At 52.9% G+C, this 13,566-nt stretch overlaps 1 protein-coding gene and 1 long non-coding RNA gene across 2 annotated transcripts in view; one reads left to right on the top strand and one right to left on the bottom strand.

Annotated features, from left to right (window-relative positions):
• The window catches only part of Igsf21 (immunoglobin superfamily, member 21), a gene marked incomplete at its 5' end in the record, with an annotated part of 221,340 nt that overhangs the window by 51,314 nt on the left and 156,460 nt on the right, over window positions 1-13,566 (top strand).
• On the bottom strand, window positions 3,198-5,460 carry LOC102020158. The gene is made up of 4 exons (XR_264665.2): window positions 5,349-5,460; window positions 4,458-4,571; window positions 4,008-4,156; window positions 3,198-3,310 (listed from the first exon to the last, which is right to left on the bottom strand). It is a non-coding gene; the product is annotated as an uncharacterized LOC102020158 (long non-coding RNA).

Below are 13,566 nucleotides of genomic sequence, written 5' to 3'. Positions count from 1 at the left end.
TCCTTCCACTCACCAGCACAGTTCTCCTGTGCCAAGGCAGCGGGTAGAGGCAGAGAGAGGATAAGGAGCCTGCACCATATGTGTCCACCTCTGAGAGATGCCAGCATGCTGTGTGAGCGCCTGGTAATCACACCTGCATTAAATGCCAGTGCTAATGTTAATTCCCCAGCCCTCCTGAGGAGAGGTGGTACCACCCCCAGTGGACCTGTGAGTATAAAGAGAGCTGGCTCTGCCAGTCCATGAGCCCCAGCTGGGTGTGGGATCACTGGGCCTCTGCCTTGTGGAGGGAAGGCCCAGGGATGGGGAAGGACTTCTGAACTTGCACAGTGGGGCTCAGAGATGTCAAGGAACTCAAGTATGATGCACAGCAGTGAGCCTGGTAAGGAACCAGGGGTCCTCATCCCAGGCTCTGGTCTGTGACCATGGAGGGAGACCAGGGTGAGTTTTCAAGGCAGTATCATAGTGGTGAGCTACTTTAGAAACAGCTGACTTGATCACTTGGGCAAATAACAGGAAGGTAAAGTCCTCCTTAGCTGACAGACACCTAATAGTGAATGACCAGACACCAGGGTTTCAATTTTAGATACCTGGAGACACATCTGCAAAGTTAAGGACTCTGGAGCTGTGACCTGGATTCTGATCTGGCCTCCATCAGATGAGCAGCAGAGCCACCTGCTTTTCCTCCCAGATCCCTGTCTGAAAAATGACATCTGCTTCCCAGAACTGTCATCGTAGTTAACAGAAACTAAAGCAAGACGCCTTTTGGTATGGATCGGGTGATCCTTGGGACAGCTTTCCAAAGAGAGGTCCTGACATCCCCTGATGTGAGTTGACACGTAACTGGCATTTAACAGCACCTGTGTGCCCCACCTGCCTTCTCCCAACCCAGCGTGTCCCCGTGAAAAGGTCTGGTGGGCTCGCCTCTGATCCTTGGGGAGGTGGGAGAAAGGCTGGGTCCCCACAGAGAATTTCTGGGGCAGTGCAATTCCGCAAGGGAACACACATACAAAGAAACCTTATCTGCTACCTTGAGAACTGAGGGGCTTCAGGGCCACCATGGCATAAGAGGGCAGCTACAGTGTTGGCAGTGGTACCAGGAGCCACACCTGGGCTTTACTGGGCACCTGCATGGCGGGGACTTGACAAGTGGCACTTCAGCTGCTCTCAGTTGGTTTGTGGTAGACCATGTCCTTGCTGTCCAATTAGTAGATGGGGAAGCAGAATGGTGTGTTCGGTGGCCAAGGTCTGCCTTCCACAAGCCTGTGCTATCACCACGGCTTTCTTTACGGCCGCCACTGACACTGTGACTCTGGGAAGATGATTGCTTGATCCATGAAGCTGATTTACGGTGAATTTTGGGGACAGACCCTTCCATAAGCTGAAGATTCATGGACTCTGGTGGCCTGGAGTATCTGGAGTCCAAATGAGCCAATAGTGGGCTCTTTCTGAAGGCTCAGGCCACAGGGCAGGAGGCCAGGGCTGAAGGTGTTGCCTATACCCAAGTGTATGCTCAGAGCTGGCTGGTGACAACCAGGGTGTGTGTGTGTATCTCTCTGTGTATGTGTGTGTGTGGTGTGTGTGTGGTGTGTGTGTGTGTGTATGAGAGAGAGAGAGAGAGAGGCATGTGCATAAAACAGACACAGGTCACTACTCGATTTCCAGCTTTCCTCAGTGACCACTCACCCCCACAGCTGGTTGCTGCCTTGCCCTGTGGTCTCCTCTCCCTCACAAACACACTGATCGACATGGTCTGCACTCCATGCATTTGCAGGAGTTTGTGGGTGCCCGGCGATGACAAAATAGTTTATCCTCTTGCCCCACTTCAGCCAGGCAGGACCCCTGTAGAGCCATGGTCCTGTACAGGGGCGAGCGGGTGTGTCTGGGAGATTGCTGCGGGAAGGCAGCCCCGCTAGTTTGAAAAGTAATCTCAGCATGTTTGTTGTCTTCCTAATGTGTGCGAAGGCGGGGATGGTACCCTTGGTGGGTGGAGAAGACTGTGACTCTGTGGATCTCCCAGGTGGGGTGGAGGGGGCAGATGGAGAGGCCTTGAGACACAGGAGTTTATCCAAAGGGGCAGGGCTTTAAGCGGCTGAGAAATCAACATGCCAGGAATTGCGGCTGGTGGGCTGAGAAGGCAGCCGCAGTGGGACGGCTTCGTTAGTCTTCCAGGCACTCACTGGCCAGAGCAAAGTGATCGCTGAGATTTCAATCAGCTGAAGCAGCTCTAACCTTGAAGTGTGAGATTGTGGGGAAAGAAAGGAGAGGAAGGGAGGGAAGGGAGGTTGGAGAGCAGACCCAAAAAGAGAGAGGAATGAGGATGCTCTGAATACCTCCTGTATCGGGTGCTATGGCAACAGGGTTGCCGTCTATCCATCCATCTCCTGATGACCTCCTCAGGCCAACCCAGGGAGGCTGACAGCCAGATCTTGCCCAGGTCTTCTGAGTCTTTTGTTACCATTAAGCTGTATTTTCTCCATTTTAGAACTGAAGACATAGGACCTTAGGGAAGGTCTCTCGGCCACCAAGAGGGAGACTCAGATTTCAGCCAACTATTTGTAATCCAGAGTTTATCCTATGCCCCTGCATGAGTTGTTCACTGGCAGGTGGCCTGAAAGTCCCCATCGGTGAAATGGGAACTGTATTGCATAACCCTCTGGGGCTGTGAAGTACTCAATGAGTTAATATACCCAGTACTAGGCATATACTAAATACCGTAAAAGGATTGGCGATTCCTCTATGAGGGTAGATTGTTCCAGACCACCTTGAAAGCCCTGCCCCTCCTCTTTCTCCCCAGCACCCCTTCCCACCACTGCCTGTCCTTCCACAGTCACCCCAGGCATCAGATTCTTCACCTCCCACCCTGGGAGCCTGGGCTGCCAGTGGCTGGCTGGGTCCAGTCCTGGGGCGGGGGGTAAGCCCGGGAGCCCATCCCCCCCACTTCTCTTTGACAATCCGAGGGCGCAAGTTAGATAACCGTGACACTTGTTTTAAATTAGCCTTCAGAAGCCTCCGACAGCTGAGAAATTATTTAACAGGGAAAGAATTGAGTACATGAATAAATATTAATATTAAATCACTGCTTCTCTAGATTTAAGGCGAAGCGTGGGGGACTCACCAAGACACAGAGGTTGCAGGTGTTCCTGAGAAGCCGCTCGCATGGCGTGGGAACTGGAGCAGCCAGCGCTCAGTCGCAGGCTCCCGTGAGAGCCGGGCAGGGGCTCCGTCTGCCCGGGAGGCTTGCAGGTGGCACAGGCGATGTTGGAGCAGCTCGCGGAGGCTCAACAGGTAGCGGAAGTGCCAGCCTCTCAGGCTGTGGTGTTGGGGAAACAGAAAGCTGCCCAATTATCGGGTGGACCCCACCCCAGCACCCCAAGAGGGGCCACTGTCCTGTGCTGCTAGGGATTTTCCCGGGCCCTTCCTCTGTATGAAAGTACTGACGTGCACATTTTATGATCACATACTATAAAGACAAACACCATCCGGGCTGGAGCCAGGATTCTACATCTATTAGGATTATAGTCACTGCCCCCTGGCTTTCAAAGGGAGTGAGGGCTCTGAGCACTGGGCCTCCTGGGCCCCACAGGGGGGTTGCCACCCAGGGGAAGCAGGATGAATAGGGTGGGGGCCGCCTGGGGCAGGGATCCCAGGGGACATAATGAGCACTTGGAAGCTTGGATCCCATCTTTCAGGCCCAGAGCATGTATTGATAGTAAATAAAAGTGACCCATTACTAACCAATAACAAAATTAGTAATAATGCGTGTAACTGACTTGGCTTTAGCGGCCCCGTCATCAAGCTCTGCCCAGCACCTCCCAGGCTCAGGGCCCCGGGGTCTGCTCTCCTCTGCCTAGAGCCTTGTCCCTGGTGTTCTAGCGACCTGCTCCCCATCTCCCTGGGGTCTCCCCCTTCAATGTCCTTGTCCCCTCCGGAACTTTCCATCTAAATCACCCTTCTGTCCCCTTCACTCTGTGCCCTTTTTCCTGCTTAATTTTCTTCCTAGCACTTACCCTGTATCATGTGGCCAATATACACACCGATGTGTCTAGACATGATTACAGTTCAGAGGTTTAGTAGGTGCTGGTCCACTCAGTCACACGCTGTGTGAGGGTAGGAACTTTGTCTTGTTCAACTCGGAGACTTTAGTGAGTAGGCAGTGCTGGCCAATTGAGAGAGAAAGAGAGGTGTCTGCCACGTGGTAGCACAACAGTGATTGCTCCTCTGCCCTTGGGGTTGCTGAGTTCTTGCAGCTCCCTATGAGGGAAGGTTCCCCATAGCACCACGGGGCTCACTGAGGAGGCCTGGAGAGACCAATGAGCCCTACGGCAGTGCAGTCAGAGCATCAGTGCTCCCTTTGATAAACAGAGTGTGTGAAGGTCCAGGTGTGAGCACAGAGGGGTCTGGAAGGTGCCGATGAGGGGGTGAGGGTATAAGGGACCTGGCCCAGTTTCCCCTCTTACCCCAGATCCAGAATTTCAGTCATGCCTGCCAGACTGTTTGTGGGGATGATGCACAAGGCAGGATCGGGGGTCCTGTGGAAGCTGAGTGGACCTGCTTCCCTCTGGTCTTGTCCCCTGGCAGGGAGGAAGGGGCAGTGGGCTGCAGTTCCTGTCCTCTGCAGGGCTGGGTGCTCCCTGCTGCTGCTTCCGGGCTTCTTGCTGGGGAAGGCCGTGAGCCTTCCTGGTCCCTGCCTCCTCCTCCTCCTGAGCCCAGCTCAGGGCCTGACAGCTGCAGGTGTTGGTGGGTCCCAGTTGTGGAAAGGACGTGCAGTGGCATCTTTAAACACCTGCCTGCTACCTCCAGAGCTCCACACAGCTGTGAATGTCCCACTCTACCCAGCTCCACCCAGGCATGAGCCCCCTCCCCACTCCGCTTCTTGTCTGATTATAGCTGTGACATTGATGTGATAAGGTGTGTTTAATTAGAGGAACACACACACTGACCCAAATGCTGTTTGGATCAGGACTGTCTAGCTTGGGCAGCCAGCACCCTGCGTATGATGACATCAACGGGGGTTTGCATGAAACACTGCGTGAGTCTGGTGGGACCCAGGGGCCCAGCCAGGGTCCCGCCCTGGAGTCACAGCCCCTCCATGCTCTTGACCCAGATGTCCACTCTACCCGGCCCCTCCTTGAAAGATATCCCTCCTACCCTAATCTGGCAAGCTGTCAGCTTGCTGTTCTCTTGGATTCATCCTCCAAGTGTTCCCAGGGGTTGGCAGGTTAGAGGAGGCCTTCTGAGGACGCCAACCCTCCCCCAGCTTCCTGGCATTTGTCTGGCCCAGCAGCATCTTTGGGCTTCCTGAGGCCCAGGCAGTACTTGGGTCTGTGTGAGATCCCTAAAGTCCTCACCCAAGTACTTGGGTCTGCGTGAGGTCACTAAGCATTGTGCCCTTCTTGATGTCTCTGCTGTCATCCGATACTGCAGGAAAGGGGCAGTGGGCTATGTTCATTTTGCATCTGCTGAGCTCTGCTAGGATTGAGGAATGCAGATTCAGAGAAGTTAAGAAACTTGCCCAAAATTACCCAGCTGGAAAGTTCCGGAGCTAGATGCAGATTCAGACCTGTGGATGTCACCCTGTGTTAGGCACCTCCCCCACTTTTCCATCTTTTAGATAAACTCTATACACTGTAACTGTGGGGGCAGGGCCCTGAGTGTCAGGCCAACTGAACTTCCTTAACACCAGAAAAGGGAACGGCTTCCTCCCATTTCCAGGAAGCATCTTTTGTGGGTAACTCGATTCTACTTTTCTTGAGTCCCATATTCTCTTATAGAATGTCTCGGTTCCCAGTCTGTCCCTTCCTAAGCGGCTACTAAAGCTCAGCTAGGTAACTTGTCCTGAGCCTGCGGAGAGCAGGGTCTCTGTTCTGCCTTGCTCACCACAGTTGGAAGAATGAATGTATGAATGAGTGAGTGGATGAATGAGTGGGTGAGTGAATGAACAAATGAGTGAATGGGTGAGTAAATGAATGGGTGAGTGACTACGTGAATGAATGAATGATACAAGAGACCCATTCTTGCATTCTGTCCTCCCATGTCCCAACCAAGCTGCTCTAGGAACCCAACCCGTCTCAATTCCTATGTGGAAGGGCTGTAAGACAAAAGGGTGAAGACAGAGCCACAATGCAGACTGGGACTGGAGCCCAGCCCCCATGAAAATGCCTGAGGTTCCTGATCCATCCGTCCACCTGCCCACCCTGTGCTCCAGGCCCCCGCCCTCATCTCTAGCTCCGCTGATGAGTCATACCAGGCCCAGTGACACCACTGTCACTATCCTTATCCAGCAGATAGGACATCGCCCCCCTCCATCCCTCAGCCACCCCGCCCCTCCTGCCCAAGCTGGGCTGCCCTTGCTCTGTGACACCTCCTGATGGTGTGACTGACAGTGACATCGAGGCAGCTGTTGTCCCTCTGGCAGGACCTACCTTGCCTGGTGACTCAGACCCTGCTGCTGAGGGATCTGACAGTGCTGTAGATGGATCGTGTAGCCGGGAGCCAGACTTTCCAGCCTTGCCACTCTCCCTGCTCTGAAAGTCACTTCTGGATGATCAAATGAAAATGCAGCTTCAGTCCGTGAACCCCAAAGCACCTTCTAAGCTCTAACATTTGGGGACTGTCTGATCCCCATAATTATAAGCCGCATGGAAACAGGCCCCATGTCTATGAATTGACCAAGCTTATTTTATGTAAATCATACCTCAAAGTAGCTGGAAAAAGCAAATCCAAATGCTCAAGATACATGGCAATCAAAAGAATATTCCAGGATTACTGAGACCTTGGGTATGTGGCCGGTACCCATGAGAATGGGATCAGAGGTGAGCTGGAAACTCGCGCTCCCAGGCTAGAATCAGGGGCTTAACACATGATCATTCCCTCTCAGGACTGTGGACTTGTGGAGGGTGTAGGCAGCCAACTGGGGCTGTGGAAGCTGTACGCCCAGCTGGACTTGGCTCCAAATTGTGGGTGGAGCTGTGTCTACTGGGAGCCCTGCTAGGGGAACAGCAGCTTTGGGGTGAGGGGGTGAAGGAGCCTTCTTGACAGGCAGAAATACAGGAAGCTTTTGCCTACAGTGAACATCCCTTTGGCTAAAACAAGTCACATGACCAAGCCTTGTCCTAGTGGGGTGGGAAGCCCCTACAGCTCATGGGGGAGGGGAAACAGAGGGTGGCTTTTCTGACCAACAGCTCCATGGTCTCCCAGTGGCTCAGCACGATGGTTTAAAGACACAGGTTCTAGAATGTGAGCTCACATTCTGAGGCTCATCAACCATGAGACTTTGGGCTAGTAACCGCCTTTCTCCATGCCTCAGTTTCCCCATCAAAGAGGCAGATATCATCAAACATGATCCCTTTGGTGGCATGATGCCCATTGGTCTTCCTGAGCACCTGTGTCAGCCAGAATTTCCAAGACGATGAGAGAGATCCAGTTTCATCTTTCTTGTGACTTCTGGTCCCCCTCTCCCTCCTTTCCTTCCACTGGGCTGATCCACCCTCCTCTGCACCCGCTCCCCAGGGTCTCCAATCTCTTCAAATATTTGGAAACATCCCCGAGGTCCCCAATCTCAGTCATGGTTAAGCCAAGCTATACAGATTTAGTTCCTTTAATCTTTCCTCGTAAATTAATCCCTCTGAACCTTTAATCATTTTCCTCGAATGAGATTCAAATGAGACGCATGTCAGGGCTCCCACCAGCCACACACTGTGGTGGCACTGATGGGCTGTTGAACTGACAAGCTTCCTGTCCTGCAGGGCAAGTGTACCAGGCTGTCCCACAGAGAGGAAGATTCTGGGGCCCAGAAACTGACACCAAAGAATCAGCTGAGACTCTGTGCCTACCCCGTGCTCTTAGAGGTGCTTTGAATATTTTGGTTTTTGACCTCTCAGGCAGAGGGACCAACTGTCCCTGTGTGTGTTTCCTGAAGTAGAAGTAGGTGGCTGGGAATGTACACTCTTTCTCAACTAAGTCCTCTGGTCACCAGCTGGCCACTGTCTGTCCCTTACATGGAACACATGGCCAGTCTTTGTGCTGGACATGTCCAGTCCTCACATCCCCCATGACAGTTGGGAAGAGGAAATAGAGCATCACTGTTAAGACCATGAGTTTGAGTCCCAGTCTGGACACTTTAGAGCTGTGTGACCTTGGGCATGTGTGACCTGACCTGTGTTGACCTGTTACATGGGGTCCTAATAGTACCTACATCACAGAGCTGTTAGGAAGATCCAGTGACTTCATAAGAAGATGACTTGGTGTGGTAGATTAGCTAATGGTCAACTTGGAACACCCAGCTGAACTGAACCATCATGGCTCTGGGTGCAGAAGGCCCACCTAAGGACTGTTACCAACAGCATAAAAGCAGAACTGGAGGGGAAGATGGTGTGCTGTTGGTTTTCCCGGAGAAGCTTGTCATGCTGGTTCTCCTGACATAAGCTCAGCCATTCTTATTGCTGGGGAGCTTGGGTTCTTGCTGTCTCTGAGGATGGCTGTGGTTCTCTTCGAGGGAGCTCTGGTCCTTACCTTGAAAGTCGCTTTCTGACTCCAGTGCAGATTCCTCAGCCTGTTGGCACAGATCCTTCACCCCACTGGCGCAGACTTTCTAGCTTCCACCACTGACCTTTGGGCCTTCCCGGTGCAGATCCTTGATACAGACTTTCTTGAGACATAGTCATGGGCTCCAGGCGTCCAGCTGGACTCATGCAGGGCGTTGCCATGGGATCCAGGCCGTCAGCTGGATTCTTTTGGTCTCTCGTGCATGGACAGATCATTTGCACTGTTCTGGATTTGACTTTTTGGGTGAATATTATAAAATAATCCTATAAATTATGTGTCCTATTTTAAATCCTTTCCCTTGTATACCCTGACTGTAACACTTGGAATAGTATTTGGTACAATTGAATTCAGCCCTGCTAAATGCTGGTTTTGGGGAGTATTGTCATTGCATGTGGCCGTTGGAGTTAAGACCTTAGGAGAGGTGTGGTGAGTGACTAGGGTGCTAGGATGGGATCAGAGCCTGCTCCTTGGCTTAGCTCTGATGCCTGGCATTGTCCCAACCTCTGATTCATGCTGGTGGAAGAGGGGCAAGGATGCTCACAGACTGGGACAATGAGTAGGGCACAGAGAGCCACCAGGGGCCCACGGCTGGTGGACAGCCAGGGAAACATCCATCTGTCCATCTGGCGGTCTTTGAGCTGCAGACACGGTCCCTATCTGAGCTCCACCCCGGAGCAGCACCCTCATGGATGTGCTGCTTCTAGCGGCATTGCTCATATGTCACTTAGGCATTTTAACCTCAGGCTCCGCAGCCCCCAGACAGCTAAGATACCGTCACACGGGCACTGGGTGTGTGCTGAGCTGCTTCTTCCCGATTGTAAGGGCAGTGTCAGCTGGTGGTGAAGACCTCCTGCCTCAGAATCCCAGCTTTGCCACTTACTAGCCATCTGACCTTGGGCAAGCTTTGCTGCCCTGTGCTTCAGTTTCCCCCACTGACCAATGGAGGTAATAACAGCACCCATCTCCTAGGGTGGCTGTAAGAATGAATCAACCAAAATATTCAGTGTGCCTCCAAGAGCAGCAGACAGGGAACCAGGGCTCAGTACGCATTTGCTGCCTTTGGAGTTTCTGCCACTGCATGGGCTCTCCACAGCTGGACGAGTCATTTCCCTTCCCAGAGCCTCAGCTTCCCCATCTATAACACAGACACCACTGCGAGAATCAGGTGCATTCATGTGGGTGAAAGCGCTTGGCAAAATGGCAATGTGCTCCATATTTGGAAGGCTTATGAGAGGACAACGGTAAATTTGTGGATGGAGAGAGGAGAGAAGAGCTAGGAGATACAAAGGAAGAGTTCTGAGCCACCAGGGCCCTCAGGGCTCTGTCCCCAAAGGTTTATTGTGTGGGAACATCCGCAGCTTTCCTTCCTCCACCTGGGAGACCAGTTGCCTAGAGACTGGCTGGGGAGGGGAGGGTGGAGCCGTAAGACCTAGGGCACAAGGGGAGAGGAGACTGCTAGGGTACTGAGTAGACTCCATGGTTCTGCCCCTCCTTACTCCTCCAGGTGCTAGAACCACGGGAGAAGACAGACACCATCTGCTCCAAAGCTGCTGCCCGGACGTCACCCTCTACTCTTCCCCCATCTTGGTGTCACCCCCTCCCCCCGGGGTCAATATTCCTGAGAGCATCATGGTTCTTTCCTGCTCCTCTGCTGTGCCTGGGTCCTTGTCTCTTTCTTTATGTCCCAGGTAGCACCCGCTGGACCTCTTTCACTCATCTTCCTTAGAATCCATCCTCCAAGTAGCAACTGGCCGGGCCTTTTAAAAACACCCATCTGACCCTCCTTCAGGCCTTTTGGTAGCTCTCATTTTTGTGCAGAAAAAGACTCCAAGTCCAATGGAGTAAGCATGCTTCTTATCCCATTTTGCAGATTGGGGAACTGCAGCCTGAGCCAGTTACGGCGCTCTGGCTGGAGTTGACTGAACTCAGTCACCTGGTCACCTTCTAAAGGCCTCAGCTCCAAACGCCATCACAGTGGGTGTTAGGGCAGCAACTTTGGTGAAACTGAAGCATTCAGTCCATAACAGGAAGCATATATTTATTCCTCCTCAGGACTCTTAACTCCAAGCACAGATCTTGAACTTAAGAAACACTCAGAGTGTTTGTTGAGTGAATAAGTGAGCAAATGAGAAAACTAATAAAAAAAAAAATCACAGTCCTGCTGGGACATTGAATGTGGAGGTCCCTCTTCTATTTGAGAGGAGCTCTGCAAACCCATTTTTGTCCCAAGAAATCTTTGTGAGCACAGGGGAGGCTGGGTGAGTCACCACCCAGCAAAAATCCTATTTTTTTTTATCAGCAGTGACCCAACTGGTAGCAAAGTTGTGATTTGCTAAGGGACTTTCACTTTTTATGATAGAATAAATTTGAAGGAGAAAGAGGAAGAGGAGGAGGAGGAGAAGGAGGAGAAGGACAAGGAGAAGGAGAAGGAGGAGAAGGACAAGGAGAAGGAGAAGGAGAAGAAGGAGAAGAAGGAGAAGGAGAAAGAGAAGAAGGAGAAGAAGAAGGAGAAGGAGAAGGACAAGGACAAGGAGAAGGAGAAGGAGAAGGAGAAGAAGAAGGAGAGGAGGAGGAGGAAGCATGAAGAAAAAGTCTTGTTGAACTGCTCTGATCTCCTAGCCATAAAATATACCCTTGGGATTAGATCCTTGCTGTGAAATACTGCCCAGCGATTAGATCTGGAGCCATGAAATATAACCATGCATTTAGATCTCCACCTTGGAAATACAGTTTGCTGATTAGATCGCCCCCATGAAATACGGCCTTTGGGTTAGCGCATGCCAGTAAAATATGGCCTTTGATTAGATCACCGCGGAGAAGGCTCCAATGCTGGCTGGGACTGGGAACGTTCACCACAGCTGAGCAAAATAAAATATAAATGTATGGAGAGGAAGAGAAAGTGGGGAAGGTAAATTAATAATGGCGACATCCTGGAACTTCTCGGAGGTTGCCAGTCTGATGGAAGGGGACGGGGAAGATGCCCACGCCATCTTCTCCTGGGTGACACGGTGGTGGCTACGGCCGGCGTACGTGGCTCCCTGCATGCCGACGTGCTGCTGAGCATCTTATCTTATTTTATATTTTGAAGGACTGGGAATTAAACCCAGGGCCTTTGCATTGTGCTATATCCCCAGCCTTTCTTCATTCTTTATTTTGAGACGGTGTCTCACTAAACTGCTAAATTATCCAGGTAGGGCTCAAATGTATGATCCTCCTGCCTCAGCCTTGCCGTGTTTTGGGATTGCAAGCATGCACCACCACACCCAGCGGCTGAGTGCTTTCGGGGTTAGCTTCTTTGGTTCCCTGGAGGAAGATGACATTACTGTGGTCCCCGTTTACATGTGGGAATTGAGGCTCAGAGAAATGAAGTCACTCGCTCAAGGAACTGTCAGAGGTGTGATTTGAACCTGGGCCTTCTGCCCTTCCAGGTTGGATCCTTAATCGCTGCCCATTGGGTAGCTGGGCTGGAGAAGCACATACTGCCTGCTCTGCTGTGCTGGGGACATGTGGCTCCCGTGGGACTCTGCTGCTGCAGGGGTGAGGGGTCGGAATCCCCAATGGGAGTCAGAGATGGGCCTCAGCCCAGTGGGAATCAGAGCAGAGGATCACAGATTCAGAGCCAGAGGGACGCAGGTCCAGCTGGGCTCGTGCCCACGTGGAACAGGGAGCTCAGGCCCAGGACTGGGTCACAGCTGACCTAAGACACAGCTAGGCACCAGCAGGAGCAAATCTGGAAGCCAAGCTTGCCTGAGTTTAGGCAAATCTCTCTTCCTCTCTCTGAGTCTCTCTCCCTCCTTCTGTCCTTCCCCTTCTCTCTCTCCCCTCCCTTCCTGTCTCTCTTCTCTGAAAGGAACAGAAAACTAAATTTGGACCCTGACTTTCTTGCAAGATGGCTTAGTGTAATCAGACGGGGGGTCACCTCTGAGCAATCTCAGAAATGGCTGGGGCGTGGCAGCCCCGTGGTCACCTGACAGCCGTCCCCAGCCCCCTTCCCGGGGCACCTGTCCCCCAGGTGCTGCTCATGCTGATCCCTACCTGGGTATTGTCTTTGGAGGCCACGCCTGACCCCAAGTCACACCACTGGAGCCAGCCCCCCCCAGGCGCCTGCCTCCTGGTCAGTTCCCCAGGCTCTCAAGCAAGCCCTGTCCCCACATTTCCCCCGCAGTCCTGCGCACAGCACTGCCTCAGCATCTGCTTCCTGGACCCCAGTATGCAGCAGTCTTGTCCCCTCCCCCCACTGGCTCTCACTCATTTGCCCGGGGTACAAGGAGGCGGCCCCACACGGTTCCTGGCACACTGGTCCCCGTGGGTCATCTTGGACTGAGGACGGATGCCCCTGAGGAGCCATTAGCATCTCTTCCTTTCGCCTGTCTTGGAGGGAAGGTCACTGTGGTAGTGCTCTCTGGGATGGCAGTGGGGAGTCCGGGGGGGGGGGCAGGAGCAGGTGCTCATCCCATCTGAGCTCTGGTCCCCGTCATTGTCCCCTGGCACGGGAGTGCAGGGAGAGCCTGGGGAGGGCGGGCGTCTCCTTATCTCACCAGAGCCAGCCACAGGCAGTCTTATCTGGGATTTGTGAGCTTGTAAAACACGCCGGCTATCACGCCATCACCGGGCCGGAGTGCTCTTAGTGGGGCTTTATCCTCAGGATCTTGGCCCGTGACTGCAGGGAGAGGAGGGGACCCTGGGGACAGGCAGCTGGGGAAGCTGGGGCGCTGGGACCAGGACTACTAGCAGGTGATGTGACACTGGCGCGAACAGGGCAGAGTGCATGCTCCCCCTTCCCTCCTTTCTCCGGGCATGGGGGCTGCAAGCTGGGGGGCATCCTGAGAGCCTCCAGGATCTCAGAAGGAGAAAATTCTGGAAGCAAATGAGAGCAGCATCGACATCAGCAGCTGGTGTCCCTCATCCGCTCTTCCTTAGGCGGCTACCATGCACTAGGTCCTCTGCGAGACTGGCCTGAGCACTGAACGTACAGAGTGAAGTCTCAGAATTCTAGATCTGCATTTCATGCTTTCTAGCTGT

The sequence above is a fragment of the Chinchilla lanigera genome, unplaced genomic scaffold, assembly GCF_000276665.1.
Source record: "Chinchilla lanigera isolate Chin_1 unplaced genomic scaffold, ChiLan1.0 scaffold00126, whole genome shotgun sequence".
NCBI classification, from domain to species: Eukaryota; Metazoa; Chordata; class Mammalia; order Rodentia; family Chinchillidae; genus Chinchilla; species Chinchilla lanigera.
The sequence above is the reverse complement of the archived record's forward strand: the minus strand, read 5'-3'. Positions and strand labels throughout refer to the sequence as shown.